This window comes from Leiobunum rupestre, chromosome 1 (genome assembly GCF_980474605.1).
Source record: "Leiobunum rupestre chromosome 1, qqLeiRupe1.1.hap1, whole genome shotgun sequence".
Lineage (NCBI taxonomy): Eukaryota > Metazoa > Arthropoda > Arachnida > Opiliones > Sclerosomatidae > Leiobunum > Leiobunum rupestre.
Window position 1 is genome coordinate 64,048,564 of NC_143384.1, and position 16,589 is coordinate 64,065,152.

The 16,589-nt window shown below is 38.7% G+C and overlaps 11 non-coding genes across 11 annotated transcripts; all 11 read left to right on the forward strand.

Annotated features, from left to right (window-relative positions):
• The first annotated feature begins 2,402 nt into the window (after positions 1 to 2,402).
• Positions 2,403 to 2,475, forward strand: TRNAK-CUU (transfer RNA lysine (anticodon CUU)). The gene has a single exon. It is a non-coding gene; the product is annotated as a tRNA-Lys (tRNA).
• Positions 2,476 to 3,714: 1,239 nt separating this feature from the next.
• On the forward strand, positions 3,715 to 3,787 carry TRNAK-CUU (transfer RNA lysine (anticodon CUU)). The gene has a single exon. It is a non-coding gene; the product is annotated as a tRNA-Lys (tRNA).
• A 2,551-nt stretch (positions 3,788 to 6,338) lies between these two features.
• On the forward strand, positions 6,339 to 6,411 carry TRNAK-CUU (transfer RNA lysine (anticodon CUU)). The gene has a single exon. It is a non-coding gene; the product is annotated as a tRNA-Lys (tRNA).
• Positions 6,412 to 7,367: 956 nt separating this feature from the next.
• On the forward strand, positions 7,368 to 7,440 carry TRNAK-CUU (transfer RNA lysine (anticodon CUU)). Its single transcript has one exon. It is a non-coding gene; the product is annotated as a tRNA-Lys (tRNA).
• A 954-nt stretch (positions 7,441 to 8,394) lies between these two features.
• On the forward strand, positions 8,395 to 8,467 carry TRNAK-CUU (transfer RNA lysine (anticodon CUU)). The gene has a single exon. It is a non-coding gene; the product is annotated as a tRNA-Lys (tRNA).
• A 953-nt stretch (positions 8,468 to 9,420) lies between these two features.
• TRNAK-CUU (transfer RNA lysine (anticodon CUU)) lies at positions 9,421 to 9,493 on the forward strand. Its single transcript has one exon. It is a non-coding gene; the product is annotated as a tRNA-Lys (tRNA).
• Positions 9,494 to 10,731: 1,238 nt separating this feature from the next.
• TRNAK-CUU (transfer RNA lysine (anticodon CUU)) lies at positions 10,732 to 10,804 on the forward strand. Its single transcript has one exon. It is a non-coding gene; the product is annotated as a tRNA-Lys (tRNA).
• Positions 10,805 to 12,043: 1,239 nt separating this feature from the next.
• On the forward strand, positions 12,044 to 12,116 carry TRNAK-CUU (transfer RNA lysine (anticodon CUU)). Its single transcript has one exon. It is a non-coding gene; the product is annotated as a tRNA-Lys (tRNA).
• Positions 12,117 to 13,355: 1,239 nt separating this feature from the next.
• On the forward strand, positions 13,356 to 13,428 carry TRNAK-CUU (transfer RNA lysine (anticodon CUU)). Its single transcript has one exon. It is a non-coding gene; the product is annotated as a tRNA-Lys (tRNA).
• Positions 13,429 to 14,667: 1,239 nt separating this feature from the next.
• TRNAK-CUU (transfer RNA lysine (anticodon CUU)) lies at positions 14,668 to 14,740 on the forward strand. The gene has a single exon. It is a non-coding gene; the product is annotated as a tRNA-Lys (tRNA).
• Positions 14,741 to 15,696: 956 nt separating this feature from the next.
• TRNAK-CUU (transfer RNA lysine (anticodon CUU)) lies at positions 15,697 to 15,768 on the forward strand. The gene has a single exon. It is a non-coding gene; the product is annotated as a tRNA-Lys (tRNA).
• The last annotated feature ends 821 nt before the right edge of the window (positions 15,769 to 16,589 follow it).

Genomic DNA, 16,589 nt, shown 5'->3' on the forward strand with positions numbered 1-16,589 from the left:
TAGTCAGAGTCCTTTTCGTTGTTACTCGTTGCCCATACTGAAATTTAAATAAAAAATGTTGTATAAAAATCTTTTAATTTTTTTTCTATTGCATAGAAACTGTTTTTCATGTTTTCAAAAAAATGAATCGGGTGCTTAACCTTTTGCGGGAAGTTAAGAAACGTTCGACGGATGTGGTTTGCGATAAATTCGTGACCTTGAAAAAAAGCGGAAGTTATTTATTTCCAAATCCATATATTAAACTACTTACGTCTGTTCGCCAGGCGTTGTTCAAAATGACATATAGTCAGAGTCCTTTTCGTTGTTACTCGTTGCCCATACTGGAATTTAAATAAAAAATGTTGTATAAAAATCTTTTAATTTTTTTTCTATTGCATAGAAACTGTTTTTCATGTTTTCAAAAAAATGAATCGAACCTGACTTTCTTGGGTGGTCTGATAATTAAAACCGCACTTAAAGGCCAACCAATGACGGTTTCCCACGGGAAATTTTGTGTGCTGCATTAAGACCTTAGCCAGTTCTTATGTCGTTATAAAACCTTGTTCAGTTTGGGCTCTCCGAGTGCCCCATACTGACGGCAAAATTCACGCGGTAGTTATATCTCCACAGCCCGATGATCGTCAGAGTCTCCACCCTCATAAAATCCTCTAATTTATGCTTCCAAGACGCTGGATAACTAATGGACGCCTCAATTTATAGTCAGCGCCAGTTGCCAAGGTGGAAACTTTCAATCATAATCACGTTCCTTTTTTAACATATGAATAAAAAGGGCTTTTAATATATTAACAGAAGAAAATGAATAAAATGAAATTATCCGCAATTTTCAAGACGATGAGCGCTGGAAGAGCCAGGATAGCTTAGTCGGTGAAGCTTGAGGGTTTTAACTTAAAGAGCCTCTGTTGAAGCAAGAAGATGAGCGCTGGAAGAGCCAGGATAGCTTAGTCGGTAAAGCTTGAGGGTTTTAACCTAAAGAGCCTCTGTTGAAGCCACAGTTTAAGAAGGAAGCCTGTTTGAAGAAAACTAAAATTTTTAAATTTCGTTGTCGGTTTTATTGAATGTTATGACGTTACGATTTTGCCCGCTGAGGGTCGCCCGTGTAGCTCAGTCGGTAGAGCGTTAGGCTCTTAACTTAACGGTCCTGGGTTCGAGCAGCAGTTCGGGTGCTTAACCTTTTGCGGGAAGTTAAGAAACGTTCGACGGATGTGGTTTGCGATAAATTCGTGACCTTGAAAAAAAGCGGAAGTTATTTATTTCCAAATCCATATATTAAACTACTTACGTCTGTTCACCAGGCGTTGTTCAAAATGACATATAGTCAGAGTCCTTTTCGTTGTTACTCGTTGCCCATACTGAAATTTAAATAAAAAATGTTGTATAAAAATCTTTTAATTTTTTTTCTATTGCATAGAAACTGTTTTTCATGTTTTCAAAAAAATGAATCGGGTGCTTAACCTTTTGCGGGAAGTTAAGAAACGTTCGACGGATGTGGTTTGCGATAAATTCGTGACCTTGAAAAAAAGCGGAAGTTATTTATTTCCAAATCCATATATTAAACTACTTACGTCTGTTCGCCAGGCGTTGTTCAAAATGACATATAGTCAGAGTCCTTTTCGTTGTTACTCGTTGCCCATACTGGAATTTAAATAAAAAATGTTGTATAAAAATCTTTTAATTTTTTTTCTATTGCATAGAAACTGTTTTTCATGTTTTCAAAAAAATGAATCGAACCTGACTTTCTTGGGTGGTCTGATAATTAAAACCGCACTTAAAGGCCAACCAATGACGGTTTCCCACGGGAAATTTTGTGTGCTGCATTAAGACCTTAGCCAGTTCTTATGTCGTTATAAAACCTTGTTCAGTTTGGGCTCTCCGAGTGCCCCATACTGACGGCAAAATTCACGCGGTAGTTATATCTCCACAGCCCGATGATCGTCAGAGTCTCCACCCTCATAAAATCCTCTAATTTATGCTTCCAAGACGCTGGATAACTAATGGACGCCTCAATTTATAGTCAGCGCCAGTTGCCAAGGTGGAAACTTTCAATCATAATGACGTTCCTTTTTTAACATATGAATAAAAACGGCTTTTAATATATTAACAGAAGAAAATGAATAAAATGAAATTATCCGCAATTTTCAAGACGATGAGCGCTGGAAGAGCCAGGATAGCTTAGTCGGTGAAGCTTGAGGGTTTTAACTTAAAGAGCCTCTGTTGAAGCAAGAAGATGAGCGCTGGAAGAGCCAGGATAGCTTAGTCGGTAAAGCTTGAGGGTTTTAACCTAAAGAGCCTCTGTTGAAGCCACAGTTTAAGAAGGAAGCCTGTTTGAAGAAAACTAAAATTTTTAAATTTCGTTGTCGGTTTTATTGAATGTTATGACGTTACGATTTTGCCCGCTGAGGGTCGCCCGTGTAGCTCAGTCGGTAGAGCGTTAGGCTCTTAACTTAACGGTCCTGGGTTCGAGCCCCAGTTCGGGTGCTTAACCTTTTGCGGGAAGTTAAGAAACGTTCGACGGATGTGGTTTGCGAAAAATTCGTGACCTTGAAAAAAAGCGGAAGTTATTTATTTCCAAATCCATATATTAAACTACTTACGTCTGTTCACCAGGCGTTGTTCAAAATGACATATAGTCAGAGTCCTTTTCGTTGTTACTCGTTGCCCATACTGAAATTTAAATAAAAAATGTTGTATAAAAATCTTTTAATTTTTTTTCTATTGCATAGAAACTGTTTTTCATGTTTTCAAAAAAATGAAGCGGGTGCTTAACCTTTTGCGGGAAGTTAAGAAACGTTCGACGGATGTGGTTTGCGATAAATTCGTGACCTTGAAAAAAAGCGGAAGTTATTTATTTCCAAATCCATATATTAAACTACTTACGTCTGTTCGCCAGGCGTTGTTCAAAATGACATATAGTCAGAGTCCTTTTCGTTGTTACTCGTTGCCCATACTGGAATTTAAATAAAAAATGTTGTATAAAAATCTTTTAATTTTTTTTCTATTGCATAGAAACTGTTTTTCATGTTTTCAAAAAAATGAATCGAACCTGACTTTCTTGGGTGGTCTGATAATTAAAACCGCACTTAAAGGCCAACCAATGACGGTTTCCCACGGGAAATTTTGTGTGCTGCATTAAGACCTTAGCCAGTTCTTATGTCGTTATAAAACCTTGTTCAGTTTGGGCTCTCCGAGTGCCCCATACTGACGGCAAAATTCACGCGGTAGTTATATCTCCACAGCCCGATGATCGTCAGAGTCTCCACCCTCATAAAATCCTCTAATTTATGCTTCCAAGACGCTGGATAACTAATGGACGCCTCAATTTATAGTCAGCGCCAGTTGCCAAGGTGGAAACTTTCAATCATAATGACGTTCCTTTTTTAACATATGAATAAAAACGGCTTTTAATATATTAACAGAAGAAAATGAATAAAATGAAATTATCCGCAATTTTCAAGACGATGAGCGCTGGAAGAGCCAGGATAGCTTAGTCGGTGAAGCTTGAGGGTTTTAACTTAAAGAGCCTCTGTTGAAGCAAGAAGATGAGCGCTGGAAGAGCCAGGATAGCTTAGTCGGTAAAGCTTGAGGGTTTTAACCTAAAGAGCCTCTGTTGAAGCCACAGTTTAAGAAGGAAGCCTGTTTGAAGAAAACTAAAATTTTTAAATTTCGTTGTCGGTTTTATTGAATGTTATGACGTTACGATTTTGCCCGCTGAGGGTCGCCCGTGTAGCTCAGTCGGTAGAGCGTTAGGCTCTTAACTTAACGGTCCTGGGTTCGAGCCCCAGTTCGGGTGCTTAACCTTTTGCGGGAAGTTAAGAAACGTTCGACGGATGTGGTTTGCGAAAAATTCGTGACCTTGAAAAAAAGCGGAAGTTATTTATTTCCAAATCCATATATTAAACTACTTACGTCTGTTCACCAGGCGTTGTTCAAAATGACATATAGTCAGAGTCCTTTTCGTTGTTACTCGTTGCCCATACTGAAATTTAAATAAAAAATGTTGTATAAAAATCTTTTAATTTTTTTTCTATTGCATAGAAACTGTTTTTCATGTTTTCAAAAAAATGAAGCGGGTGCTTAACCTTTTGCGGGAAGTTAAGAAACGTTCGACGGATGTGGTTTGCGATAAATTCGTGACCTTGAAAAAAAGCGGAAGTTATTTATTTCCAAATCCATATATTAAACTACTTACGTCTGTTCGCCAGGCGTTGTTCAAAATGACATATAGTCAGAGTCCTTTTCGTTGTTACTCGTTGCCCATACTGGAATTTAAATAAAAAATGTTGTATAAAAATCTTTTAATTTTTTTTCTATTGCATAGAAACTGTTTTTCATGTTTTCAAAAAAATGAATCGAACCTGACTTTCTTGGGTGGTCTGATAATTAAAACCGCACTTAAAGGCCAACCAATGACGGTTTCCCACGGGAAATTTTGTGTGCTGCATTAAGACCTTAGCCAGTTCTTATGTCGTTATAAAACCTTGTTCAGTTTGGGCTCTCCGAGTGCCCCATACTGACGGCAAAATTCACGCGGTAGTTATATCTCCACAGCCCGATGATCGTCAGAGTCTCCACCCTCATAAAATCCTCTAATTTATGCTTCCAAGACGCTGGATAACTAATGGACGCCTCAATTTATAGTCAGCGCCAGTTGCCAAGGTGGAAACTTTCAATCATAATCACGTTCCTTTTTTAACATATGAATAAAAAGGGCTTTTAATATATTAACAGAAGAAAATGAATAAAATGAAATTATCCGCAATTTTCAAGACGATGAGCGCTGGAAGAGCCAGGATAGCTTAGTCGGTGAAGCTTGAGGGTTTTAACTTAAAGAGCCTCTGTTGAAGCAAGAAGATGAGCGCTGGAAGAGCCAGGATAGCTTAGTCGGTAAAGCTTGAGGGTTTTAACCTAAAGAGCCTCTGTTGAAGCCACAGTTTAAGAAGGAAGCCTGTTTGAAGAAAACTAAAATTTTTAAATTTCGTTGTCGGTTTTATTGAATGTTATGACGTTACGATTTTGCCCGCTGAGGGTCGCCCGTGTAGCTCAGTCGGTAGAGCGTTAGGCTCTTAACTTAACGGTCCTGGGTTCGAGCAGCAGTTCGGGTGCTTAACCTTTTGCGGGAAGTTAAGAAACGTTCGACGGATGTGGTTTGCGATAAATTCGTGACCTTGAAAAAAAGCGGAAGTTATTTATTTCCAAATCCATATATTAAACTACTTACGTCTGTTCACCAGGCGTTGTTCAAAATGACATATAGTCAGAGTCCTTTTCGTTGTTACTCGTTGCCCATACTGAAATTTAAATAAAAAATGTTGTATAAAAATCTTTTAATTTTTTTTCTATTGCATAGAAACTGTTTTTCATGTTTTCAAAAAAATGAATCGGGTGCTTAACCTTTTGCGGGAAGTTAAGAAACGTTCGACGGATGTGGTTTGCGATAAATTCGTGACCTTGAAAAAAAGCGGAAGTTATTTATTTCCAAATCCATATATTAAACTACTTACGTCTGTTCGCCAGGCGTTGTTCAAAATGACATATAGTCAGAGTCCTTTTCGTTGTTACTCGTTGCCCATACTGGAATTTAAATAAAAAATGTTGTATAAAAATCTTTTAATTTTTTTTCTATTGCATAGAAACTGTTTTTCATGTTTTCAAAAAAATGAATCGAACCTGACTTTCTTGGGTGGTCTGATAATTAAAACCGCACTTAAAGGCCAACCAATGACGGTTTCCCACGGGAAATTTTGTGTGCTGCATTAAGACCTTAGCCAGTTCTTATGTCGTTATAAAACCTTGTTCAGTTTGGGCTCTCCGAGTGCCCCATACTGACGGCAAAATTCACGCGGTAGTTATATCTCCACAGCCCGATGATCGTCAGAGTCTCCACCCTCATAAAATCCTCTAATTTATGCTTCCAAGACGCTGGATAACTAATGGACGCCTCAATTTATAGTCAGCGCCAGTTGCCAAGGTGGAAACTTTCAATCATAATGACGTTCCTTTTTTAACATATGAATAAAAACGGCTTTTAATATATTAACAGAAGAAAATGAATAAAATGAAATTATCCGCAATTTTCAAGACGATGAGCGCTGGAAGAGCCAGGATAGCTTAGTCGGTGAAGCTTGAGGGTTTTAACTTAAAGAGCCTCTGTTGAAGCAAGAAGATGAGCGCTGGAAGAGCCAGGATAGCTTAGTCGGTAAAGCTTGAGGGTTTTAACCTAAAGAGCCTCTGTTGAAGCCACAGTTTAAGAAGGAAGCCTGTTTGAAGAAAACTAAAATTTTTAAATTTCGTTGTCGGTTTTATTGAATGTTATGACGTTACGATTTTGCCCGCTGAGGGTCGCCCGTGTAGCTCAGTCGGTAGAGCGTTAGGCTCTTAACTTAACGGTCCTGGGTTCGAGCCCCAGTTCGGGTGCTTAACCTTTTGCGGGAAGTTAAGAAACGTTCGACGGATGTGGTTTGCGATAAATTCGTGACCTTGAAAAAAAGCGGAAGTTATTTATTTCCAAATCCATATATTAAACTACTTACGTCTGTTCGCCAGGCGTTGTTCAAAATGACATATAGTCAGAGTCCTTTTCGTTGTTACTCGTTGCCCATACTGGAATTTAAATAAAAAATGTTGTATAAAAATCTTTTAATTTTTTTTCTATTGCATAGAAACTGTTTTTCATGTTTTCAAAAAAATGAATCGAACCTGACTTTCTTGGGTGGTCTGATAATTAAAACCGCACTTAAAGGCCAACCAATGACGGTTTCCCACGGGAAATTTTGTGTGCTGCATTAAGGCCTTAGCCAGTTCTTATGTCGTTATAAAACCTTGTTCAGTTTGGGCTCTCCGAGTGCCCCATACTGACGGCAAAATTCACGCGGTAGTTATATCTCCACAGCCCGATGATCGTCAGAGTCTCCACCCTCATAAAATCCTCTAATTTATGCTTCCAAGACGCTGGATAACTAATGGACGCCTCAATTTATAGTCAGCGCCAGTTGCCAAGGTGGAAACTTTCAATCATAATGACGTTCCTTTTTTAACATATGAATAAAAAGGGCTTTTAATATATTAACAGAAGAAAATGAATAAAATGAAATTATCCGCAATTTTCAAGAAGATGAGCGCTGGAAGAGCCAGGATAGCTTAGTCGGTGAAGCTTGAGGGTTTTAACTTAAAGAGCCTCTGTTGAAGCAAGAAGATGAGCGCTGGAAGAGCCAGGATAGCTTAGTCGGTAAAGCTTGAGGGTTTTAACCTAAAGAGCCTCTGTTGAAGCCACAGTTTAAGAAGGAAGCCTGTTTGAAGAAAACTAAAATTTTTAAATTTCGTTGTCGGTTTTATTGAATGTTATGACGTTACGATTTTGCCCGCTGAGGGTCGCCCGTGTAGCTCAGTCGGTAGAGCGTTAGGCTCTTAACTTAACGGTCCTGGGTTCGAGCCCCAGTACGGGTGCTTAACCTTTTGCGGGAAGTTAAGAAACGTTCGACGGATGTGGTTTGCGATAAATTCGTGACCTTGAAAAAAGCGGAAGTTATCTATTTACAAATCCAAATATTGAACTACTTACGTCTGTTCGCCAGGCGTTGTTCAAAATGACATATAGTCAGAGTCCTTTTCGTTGTTACTCGTTGCCCATACTGGAATTTAAATAAAAAATGTTCTATAAAAATCTTTTAATTTTTTTCTATTGCATAGAAACTGTTTTTCATGTTTTCAAAAAAATGAATCGAACCTGACTTTCTTGGGTGGTCTGATAATTAAAACCGCACTTAAAGGCCAACCAATGACGGTTTCCCACGGGAAATTTTGTGTGCTGCATTAAGACCTTAGCCAGTTCTTATGTCGTTATAAAACCTTGTTCAGATTGGGCTCTCCGAGTGCCCCATACTGACGGCAAAATTCACGCGGTAGTTATATCTCCACAGCCCGATGATCGTCAGAATCTCGACCCTCATAAAGTCCTCTAATTTATGCTTCCAAGACGCTGGATAACTAATGGACGCCTCAATTCCTAGTCAGCGCCAGTTGCCAAGGTGGAAACTTTCAATCATAATGACGTCCTTTTTTTAACATATGAATAAAAAGGGCTTTTAATATATTAACAGAAGAAAATGAATAAAAAGAAATTATCCGCAATTTTCAAGAAGATGAGCGCTGAAAGAGCCAGGATAGCTTAGTCGGTAAAGCTTGAGGGTTTTAACCTAAAGAGCCTCTGTTGAAGCAAGAAGATGAGCACTGGAAGAGCCAGGATAGCTTAGTTGGTAAAGCTTGAGGGTTTTAACCTAAAGAGCCTATGTTGAAGCCACAGTTTAAGAAGGAAGCCTGTTTGAAGAAAACTAAAATTTTTAAATTTCGTTGTCGGTTTTATTGAATGTTATGACGTTACGATTTTGCCCGCTGAGGGTCGCCCGTGTAGCTCAGTCGGTAGAGCGTTAGGCTCTTAACTTAACGGTCCTGGGTTCGAGCCCCAGTACGGGTGCTTAACCTTTTGCGGGAAGTTAAGAAACGTTCGACGGATGTGGTTTGCGATAAATTCGTGACCTTGAAAAAAGCGGAAGTTATCTATTTCCAAATCCAAATATTGAACTACTTACGTCTGTTCGCTAGGCGTTGTTCAAAATGACATATAGTCAGAGTCCTTTTCGTTGTTACTCGTTGCCCATACTGGAATTTAAATAAAAAATGTTGTATAAAAATCTTTTAATTTTTTTCTATTGCATAGAAACTGTTTTTCATGTTTTCAAAAAAAAAATCAAACCTGACTTTCTTGGGTGGTCTGATAATTAAAACCGCACTTAAAGGCCAACCAATGACGGTTTCCCACGGGAAATTTTGTGTGCTGCATTAAGACCTTAGCCAGTTCTTATGTCGTTATAAAACCTTGTTCAGTTTGGGCTCTCCGAGTGCCCCATACTGACGGCAAAATTCACGCGGTAGTTATATCTCCACAGCCCGATGATCGTCAGAGTCTCCACCCTCATAAAATCCTCTAATTTATGCTTCCAAGACGCTGGATAACTAATGGACGCCTCAATTTATAGTCAGCGCCAGTTGCCAAGGTGGAAACTTTCAATCATAATGACGTTCCTTTTTTAACATATGAATAAAAAGGGCTTTTAATATATTAACAGAAGAAAATGAATAAAATGAAATTATCCGCAATTTTCAAGACGATGAGCGCTGGAAGAGCCAGGATAGCTTAGTCGGTGAAGCTTGAGGGTTTTAACTTAAAGAGCCTCTGTTGAAGCAAGAAGATGAGCGCTGGAAGAGCCAGGATAGCTTAGTCGGTAAAGCTTGAGGGTTTTAACCTAAAGAGCCTCTGTTGAAGCCACTGTTTAAGAAGGAAGCCTGTTTGAAGAAAACTAAAATTTTTAAATTTCGTTGTCGGTTTTATTGAATGTTATGACGTTACGATTTTGCCCGCTGAGGGTCGCCCGTGTAGCTCAGTCGGTAGAGCGTTAGGCTCTTAACTTAACGGTCCTGGGTTCGAGCCCCAGTTCGGGTGCTTAACCTTTTGCGGGAAGTTAAGAAACGTTCGACGGATGTGGTTTGCGATAAATTCGTGACCTTGAAAAAAAGCGGAAGTTATTTATTTCCAAATCCATATATTAAACTACTTACGTCTGTTCGCCAGGCGTTGTTCAAAATGACATATAGTCAGAGTCCTTTTCGTTGTTACTCGTTGCCCATACTGGAATTTAAATAAAAAATGTTGTATAAAAATCTTTTAATTTTTTTTCTATTGCATAGAAACTGTTTTTCATGTTTTCAAAAAAATGAATCGGGTGCTTAACCTTTTGCGGGAAGTTAAGAAACGTTCGACGGATGTGGTTTGCGATAAATTCGTGACCTTGAAAAAAAGCGGAAGTTATTTATTTCCAAATCCATATATTAAACTACTTACGTCTGTTCGCCAGGCGTTGTTCAAAATGACATATAGTCAGAGTCCTTTTCGTTGTTACTCGTTGCCCATACTGGAATTTAAATAAAAAATGTTGTATAAAAATCTTTAATTTTTTTTCTATTGCATAGAAACTGTTTTTCATGTTTTCAAAAAAATGAATCGAACCTGACTTTCTTGGGTGGTCTGATAATTAAAACCGCACTTAAAGGCCAACCAATGACGGTTTCCCACGGGAAATTTTGTGTGCTGCATTAAGACCTTAGCCAGTTCTTATGTCGTTATAAAACCTTGTTCAGTTTGGGCTCTCCGAGTGCCCCATACTGACGGCAAAATTCACGCGGTAGTTATATCTCCACAGCCCGATGATCGTCAGAGTCTCCACCCTCATAAAATCCTCTAATTTATGCTTCCAAGACGCTGGATAACTAATGGACGCCTCAATTTATAGTCAGCGCCAGTTGCCAAGGTGGAAACTTTCAATCATAATGACGTTCCTTTTTTAACATATGAATAAAAAGGGCTTTTAATATATTAACAGAAGAAAATGAATAAAATGAAATTATCCGCAATTTTCAAGAAGGTGAGCGCTGAAAGAGCCAGGATAGCTTAGTCGGTAAAGCTTGAGGGTTTTAACCTAAAGAGCCTCTGTTGAAGCAAGAAGATGAGCACTGGAAGAGCCAGGATAGCTTAGTTGGTAAAGCTTGAGGGTTTTAACCTAAAGAGCCTCTGTTGAAGCCACAGTTTAAGAAGGAAGCCTGTTTGAAGAAAACTAAAATTTTTAAATTTCGTTGTCGGTTTTATTGAATGTTATGACGTTACGATTTTGCCCGCTGAGGGTCGCCCGTGTAGCTCAGTCGGTAGAGCGTTAGGCTCTTAACCTGACGGTCCTGGGTTCGAGCCCCAATTCGGGTGCTTAACGTTTTGCGGGAAGTTAAGAAACGTTCGACGGATGTGGTTTGCGATAAATTCGTGACCTTGAAAAAAAGCGGAAGTTATTTATTTCCAAATCCATATATTAAACTACTTACGTCTGTTCGCCAGGCGTTGTTCAAAATGACATATAGTCAGAGTCCTTTTCGTTGTTACTCGTTGCCCATACTGGAATTTAAATAAAAAATGTTGTATAAAAATCTTTTAATTTTTTTTCTATTGCATAGAAACTGTTTTTCATGTTTTCAAAAAAATGAATCGGGTGCTTAACCTTTTGCGGGAAGTTAAGAAACGTTCGACGGATGTGGTTTGCGATAAATTCGTGACCTTGAAAAAAAGCGGAAGTTATTTATTTCCAAATCCATATATTAAACTACTTACGTCTGTTCGCCAGGCGTTGTTCAAAATGACATATAGTCAGAGTCCTTTTCGTTGTTACTCGTTGCCCATACTGGAATTTAAATAAAAAATGTTGTATAAAAATCTTTTAATTTTTTTTCTATTGCATAGAAACTGTTTTTCATGTTTTCAAAAAAATGAATCGAACCTGACTTTCTTGGGTGGTCTGATAATTAAAACCGCACTTAAAGGCCAACCAATGACGGTTTCCCACGGGAAATTTTGTGTGCTGCATTAAGACCTTAGCCAGTTCTTATGTCGTTATAAAACCTTGTTCAGTTTGGGCTCTCCGAGTGCCCCATACTGACGGCAAAATTCACGCGGTAGTTATATCTCCACAGCCCGATGATCGTCAGAGTCTCCACCCTCATAAAATCCTCTAATTTATGCTTCCAAGACGCTGGATAACTAATGGACGCCTCAATTTATAGTCAGCGCCAGTTGCCAAGGTGGAAACTTTCAATCATAATGACGTTCCTTTTTTAACATATGAATAAAAAGGGCTTTTAATATATTAACAGAAGAAAATGAATAAAATGAAATTATCCGCAATTTTCAAGACGATGAGCGCTGGAAGAGCCAGGATAGCTTAGTCGGTGAAGCTTGAGGGTTTTAACTTAAAGAGCCTCTGTTGAAGCAAGAAGATGAGCGCTGGAAGAGCCAGGATAGCTTAGTCGGTAAAGCTTGAGGGTTTTAACCTAAAGAGCCTCTGTTGAAGCCACAGTTTAAGAAGGAAGCCTGTTTGAAGAAAACTAAAATTTTTAAATTTCGTTGTCGGTTTTATTGAATGTTATGACGTTACGATTTTGCCCGCTGAGGGTCGCCCGTGTAGCTCAGTCGGTAGAGCGTTAGGCTCTTAACTTAACGGTCCTGGGTTCGAGCCCCAGTTCGGGTGCTTAACCTTTTGCGGGAAGTTAAGAAACGTTCGACGGATGTGGTTTGCGATAAATTCGTGACCTTGAAAAAAAGCGGAAGTTATTTATTTCCAAATCCATATATTAAACTACTTACGTCTGTTCGCCAGGCGTTGTTCAAAATGACATATAGTCAGAGTCCTTTTCGTTGTTATTCGTTGCCCATACTGGAATTTAAATAAAAAATGTTGTATAAAAATCTTTTAATTTTTTTTCTATTGCATAGAAACTGTTTTTCATGTTTTCAAAAAAATGAATCGGGTGCTTAACCTTTTGCGGGAAGTTAAGAAACGTTCGACGGATGTGGTTTGCGATAAATTCGTGACCTTGAAAAAAAGCGGAAGTTATTTATTTCCAAATCCATATATTAAACTACTTACGTCTGTTCGCCAGGCGTTGTTCAAAATGACATATAGTCAGAGTCCTTTTCGTTGTTACTCGTTGCCCATACTGGAATTTAAATAAAAAATGTTGTATAAAAATCTTTTAATTTTTTTTCTATTGCATAGAAACTGTTTTTCATGTTTTCAAAAAAATGAATCGAACCTGACTTTCTTGGGTGGTCTGATAATTAAAACCGCCCTTAAAGGCCAACCAATGACGGTTTCCCACGGGAAATTTTGTGTGCTGCATTAAGACCTTAGCCAGTTCTTATGTCGTTATAAAACCTTGTTCAGTTTGGGCTCTCCGAGTGCCCCATACTGACGGCAAAATTCACGCGGTAGTTATATCTCCACAGCCCGATGATCGTCAGAGTCTCCACCCTCATAAAATCCTCTAATTTATGCTTCCAAGACGCTGGATAACTAATGGACGCCTCAATTTATAGTCAGCGCCAGTTGCCAAGGTGGAAACTTTCAATCATAATGACGTTCCTTTTTTAACATATGAATAAAAAGGGCTTTTAATATATTAACAGAAGAAAATGAATAAAATGAAATTATCCGCAATTTTCAAGACGATGAGCGCTGGAAGAGCCAGGATAGCTTAGTCGGTGAAGCTTGAGGGTTTTAACTTAAAGAGCCTCTGTTGAAGCAAGAAGATGAGCGCTGGAAGAGCCAGGATAGCTTAGTCGGTAAAGCTTGAGGGTTTTAACCTAAAGAGCCTCTGTTGAAGCCACAGTTTAAGAAGGAAGCCTGTTTGAAGAAAACTAAAATTTTTAAATTTCGTTGTCGGTTTTATTGAATGTTATGACGTTACGATTTTGCCCGCTGAGGGTCGCCCGTGTAGCTCAGTCGGTAGAGCGTTAGGCTCTTAACTTAACGGTCCTGGGTTCGAGCCCCAGTTCGGGTGCTTAACCTTTTGCGGGAAGTTAAGAAACGTTCGACGGATGTGGTTTGCAATAAATTCGTGACCTTGAAAAAAAGCGGAAGTTATTTATTTCCAAATCCATATATTAAACTACTTACGTCTGTTCGCCAGGCGTTGTTCAAAATGACATATAGTCAGAGTCCTTTTCGTTGTTACTCGTTGCCCATACTGGAATTTAAATAAAAAATGTTGTATAAAAATCTTTTAATTTTTTTTCTATTGCATAGAAACTGTTTTTCATGTTTTCAAAAAAATGAATCGGGTGCTTAACCTTTTGCGGGAAGTTAAGAAACGTTCGACGGATGTGGTTTGCGATAAATTCGTGACCTTGAAAAAAAGCGGAAGTTATTTATTTCCAAATCCATATATTAAACTACTTACGTCTGTTCGCCAGGCGTTGTTCAAAATGACATATAGTCAGAGTCCTTTTCGTTGTTACTCGTTGCCCATACTGGAATTTAAATAAAAAATGTTGTATAAAAATCTTTTAATTTTTTTTCTATTGCATAGAAACTGTTTTTCATGTTTTCAAAAAAATGAATCGAACCTGACTTTCTTGGGTGGTCTGATAATTAAAACCGCCCTTAAAGGCCAACCAATGACGGTTTCCCACGGGAAATTTTGTGTGCTGCATTAAGACCTTAGCCAGTTCTTATGTCGTTATAAAACCTTGTTCAGTTTGGGCTCTCCGAGTGCCCCATACTGACGGCAAAATTCACGCGGTAGTTATATCTCCACAGCCCGATGATCGTCAGAGTCTCCACCCTCATAAAATCCTCTAATTTATGCTTCCAAGACGCTGGATAACTAATGGACGCCTCAATTTATAGTCAGCGCCAGTTGCCAAGGTGGAAACTTTCAATCATAATGACGTTCCTTTTTTAACATATGAATAAAAAGGGCTTTTAATATATTAACAGAAGAAAATGAATAAAATGAAATTATCCGCAATTTTCAAGACGATGAGCGCTGGAAGAGCCAGGATAGCTTAGTCGGTGAAGCTTGAGGGTTTTAACTTAAAGAGCCTCTGTTGAAGCAAGAAGATGAGCGCTGGAAGAGCCAGGATAGCTTAGTCGGTAAAGCTTGAGGGTTTTAACCTAAAGAGCCTCTGTTGAAGCCACAGTTTAAGAAGGAAGCCTGTTTGAAGAAAACTAAAATTTTTAAATTTCGTTGTCGGTTTTATTGAATGTTATGACGTTACGATTTTGCCCGCTGAGGGTCGCCCGTGTAGCTCAGTCGGTAGAGCGTTAGGCTCTTAACTTAACGGTCCTGGGTTCGAGCCCCAGTTCGGGTGCTTAACCTTTTGCGGGAAGTTAAGAAACGTTCGACGGATGTGGTTTGCAATAAATTCGTGACCTTGAAAAAAAGCGGAAGTTATTTATTTCCAAATCCATATATTAAACTACTTACGTCTGTTCGCCAGGCGTTGTTCAAAATGACATATAGTCAGAGTCCTTTTCGTTGTTACTCGTTGCCCATACTGGAATTTAAATAAAAAATGTTGTATAAAAATCTTTTAATTTTTTTTCTATTGCATAGAAACTGTTTTTCATGTTTTCAAAAAAATGAATCGAACCTGACTTTCTTGGGTGGTCTGATAATTAAAACCGCACTTAAAGGCCAACCAATGACGGTTTCCCACGGGAAATTTTGTGTGCTGCATTAAGGCCTTAGCCAGTTCTTATGTCGTTATAAAACCTTGTTCAGTTTGGGCTCTCCGAGTGCCCCATACTGACGGCAAAATTCACGCGGTAGTTATATCTCCACAGCCCGATGATCGTCAGAGTCTCCACCCTCATAAAATCCTCTAATTTATGCTTCCAAGACGCTGGATAACTAATGGACGCCTCAATTTATAGTCAGCGCCAGTTGCCAAGGTGGAAACTTTCAATCATAATGACGTTCCTTTTTTAACATATGAATAAAAAGGGCTTTTAATATATTAACAGAAGAAAATGAATAAAATGAAATTATCCGCAATTTTCAAGAAGATGAGCGCTGGAAGAGCCAGGATAGCTTAGTCGGTGAAGCTTGAGGGTTTTAACTTAAAGAGCCTCTGTTGAAGCAAGAAGATGAGCGCTGGAAGAGCCAGGATAGCTTAGTCGGTAAAGCTTGAGGGTTTTAACCTAAAGAGCCTCTGTTGAAGCCACAGTTTAAGAAGGAAGCCTGTTTGAAGAAAACTAAAATTTTTAAATTTCGTTGTCGGTTTTATTGAATGTTATGACGTTACGATTTTGCCCGCTGAGGGTCGCCCGTGTAGCTCAGTCGGTAGAGCGTTAGGCTCTTAACTTAACGTCCTGGGTTCGAGCCCCAGTTCGGGTGCTTAACCTTTTGCGGGAAGTTAAGAAACGTTCGACGGATGTGGTTTGCGATAAATTCGTGACCTTGAAAAAAAGCGGAAGTTATTTATTTCCAAATCCATATATTAAACTACTTACGTCTGTTCGCCAGGCGTTGTTCAAAATGACATATAGTCAGAGTCCTTTTCGTTGTTACTCGTTGCCCATACTGGAATTTAAATAAAAAATGTTGTATAAAAATTTTTAATTTTTTTTCTATTGCATAGAAACTGTTTTTCATGTTTTCAAAAAAATGAATCGGGTGCTTAACCTTTTGCGGGAAGTTAAGAAACGTTCGACGGATGTGGTTTGTGATAAATTCGTGACCTTGAAAAAAAGCGGAAGTTATTTATTTCCAAATCCATATATTAAACTACTTACGTCTGTTCGCCAGGCGTTGTTCAAAATGACATATAGTCAGAGTCCTTTTCGTTGTTACTCGTTGCCCATACTGGAATTTAAATAAAAAATGTTGTATAAAAATCTTTTAATTTTTTTTCTATTGCATAGAAACTGTTTTTCATGTTTTCAAAAAAATGAATCGAACCTGACTTTCTTGGGTGGTCTGATAATTAAAACCGCACTTAAAGGCCAACCAATGACGGTTTCCCACGGGAAATTTTGTGTGCTGCATTAAGACCTTAGCCAGTTCTTATGTCGTTATAAAACCTTGTTCAGTTTGGGCTCTCCGAGTGCCCCATACTGACGGCAAAATTCACGCGGTAGTTATATCTCCACAGCCCGATGATCGTCAGAATCTTGACCCTCATAAAGTCCTCTAATTTATGCTTCCAAGACGCTGGA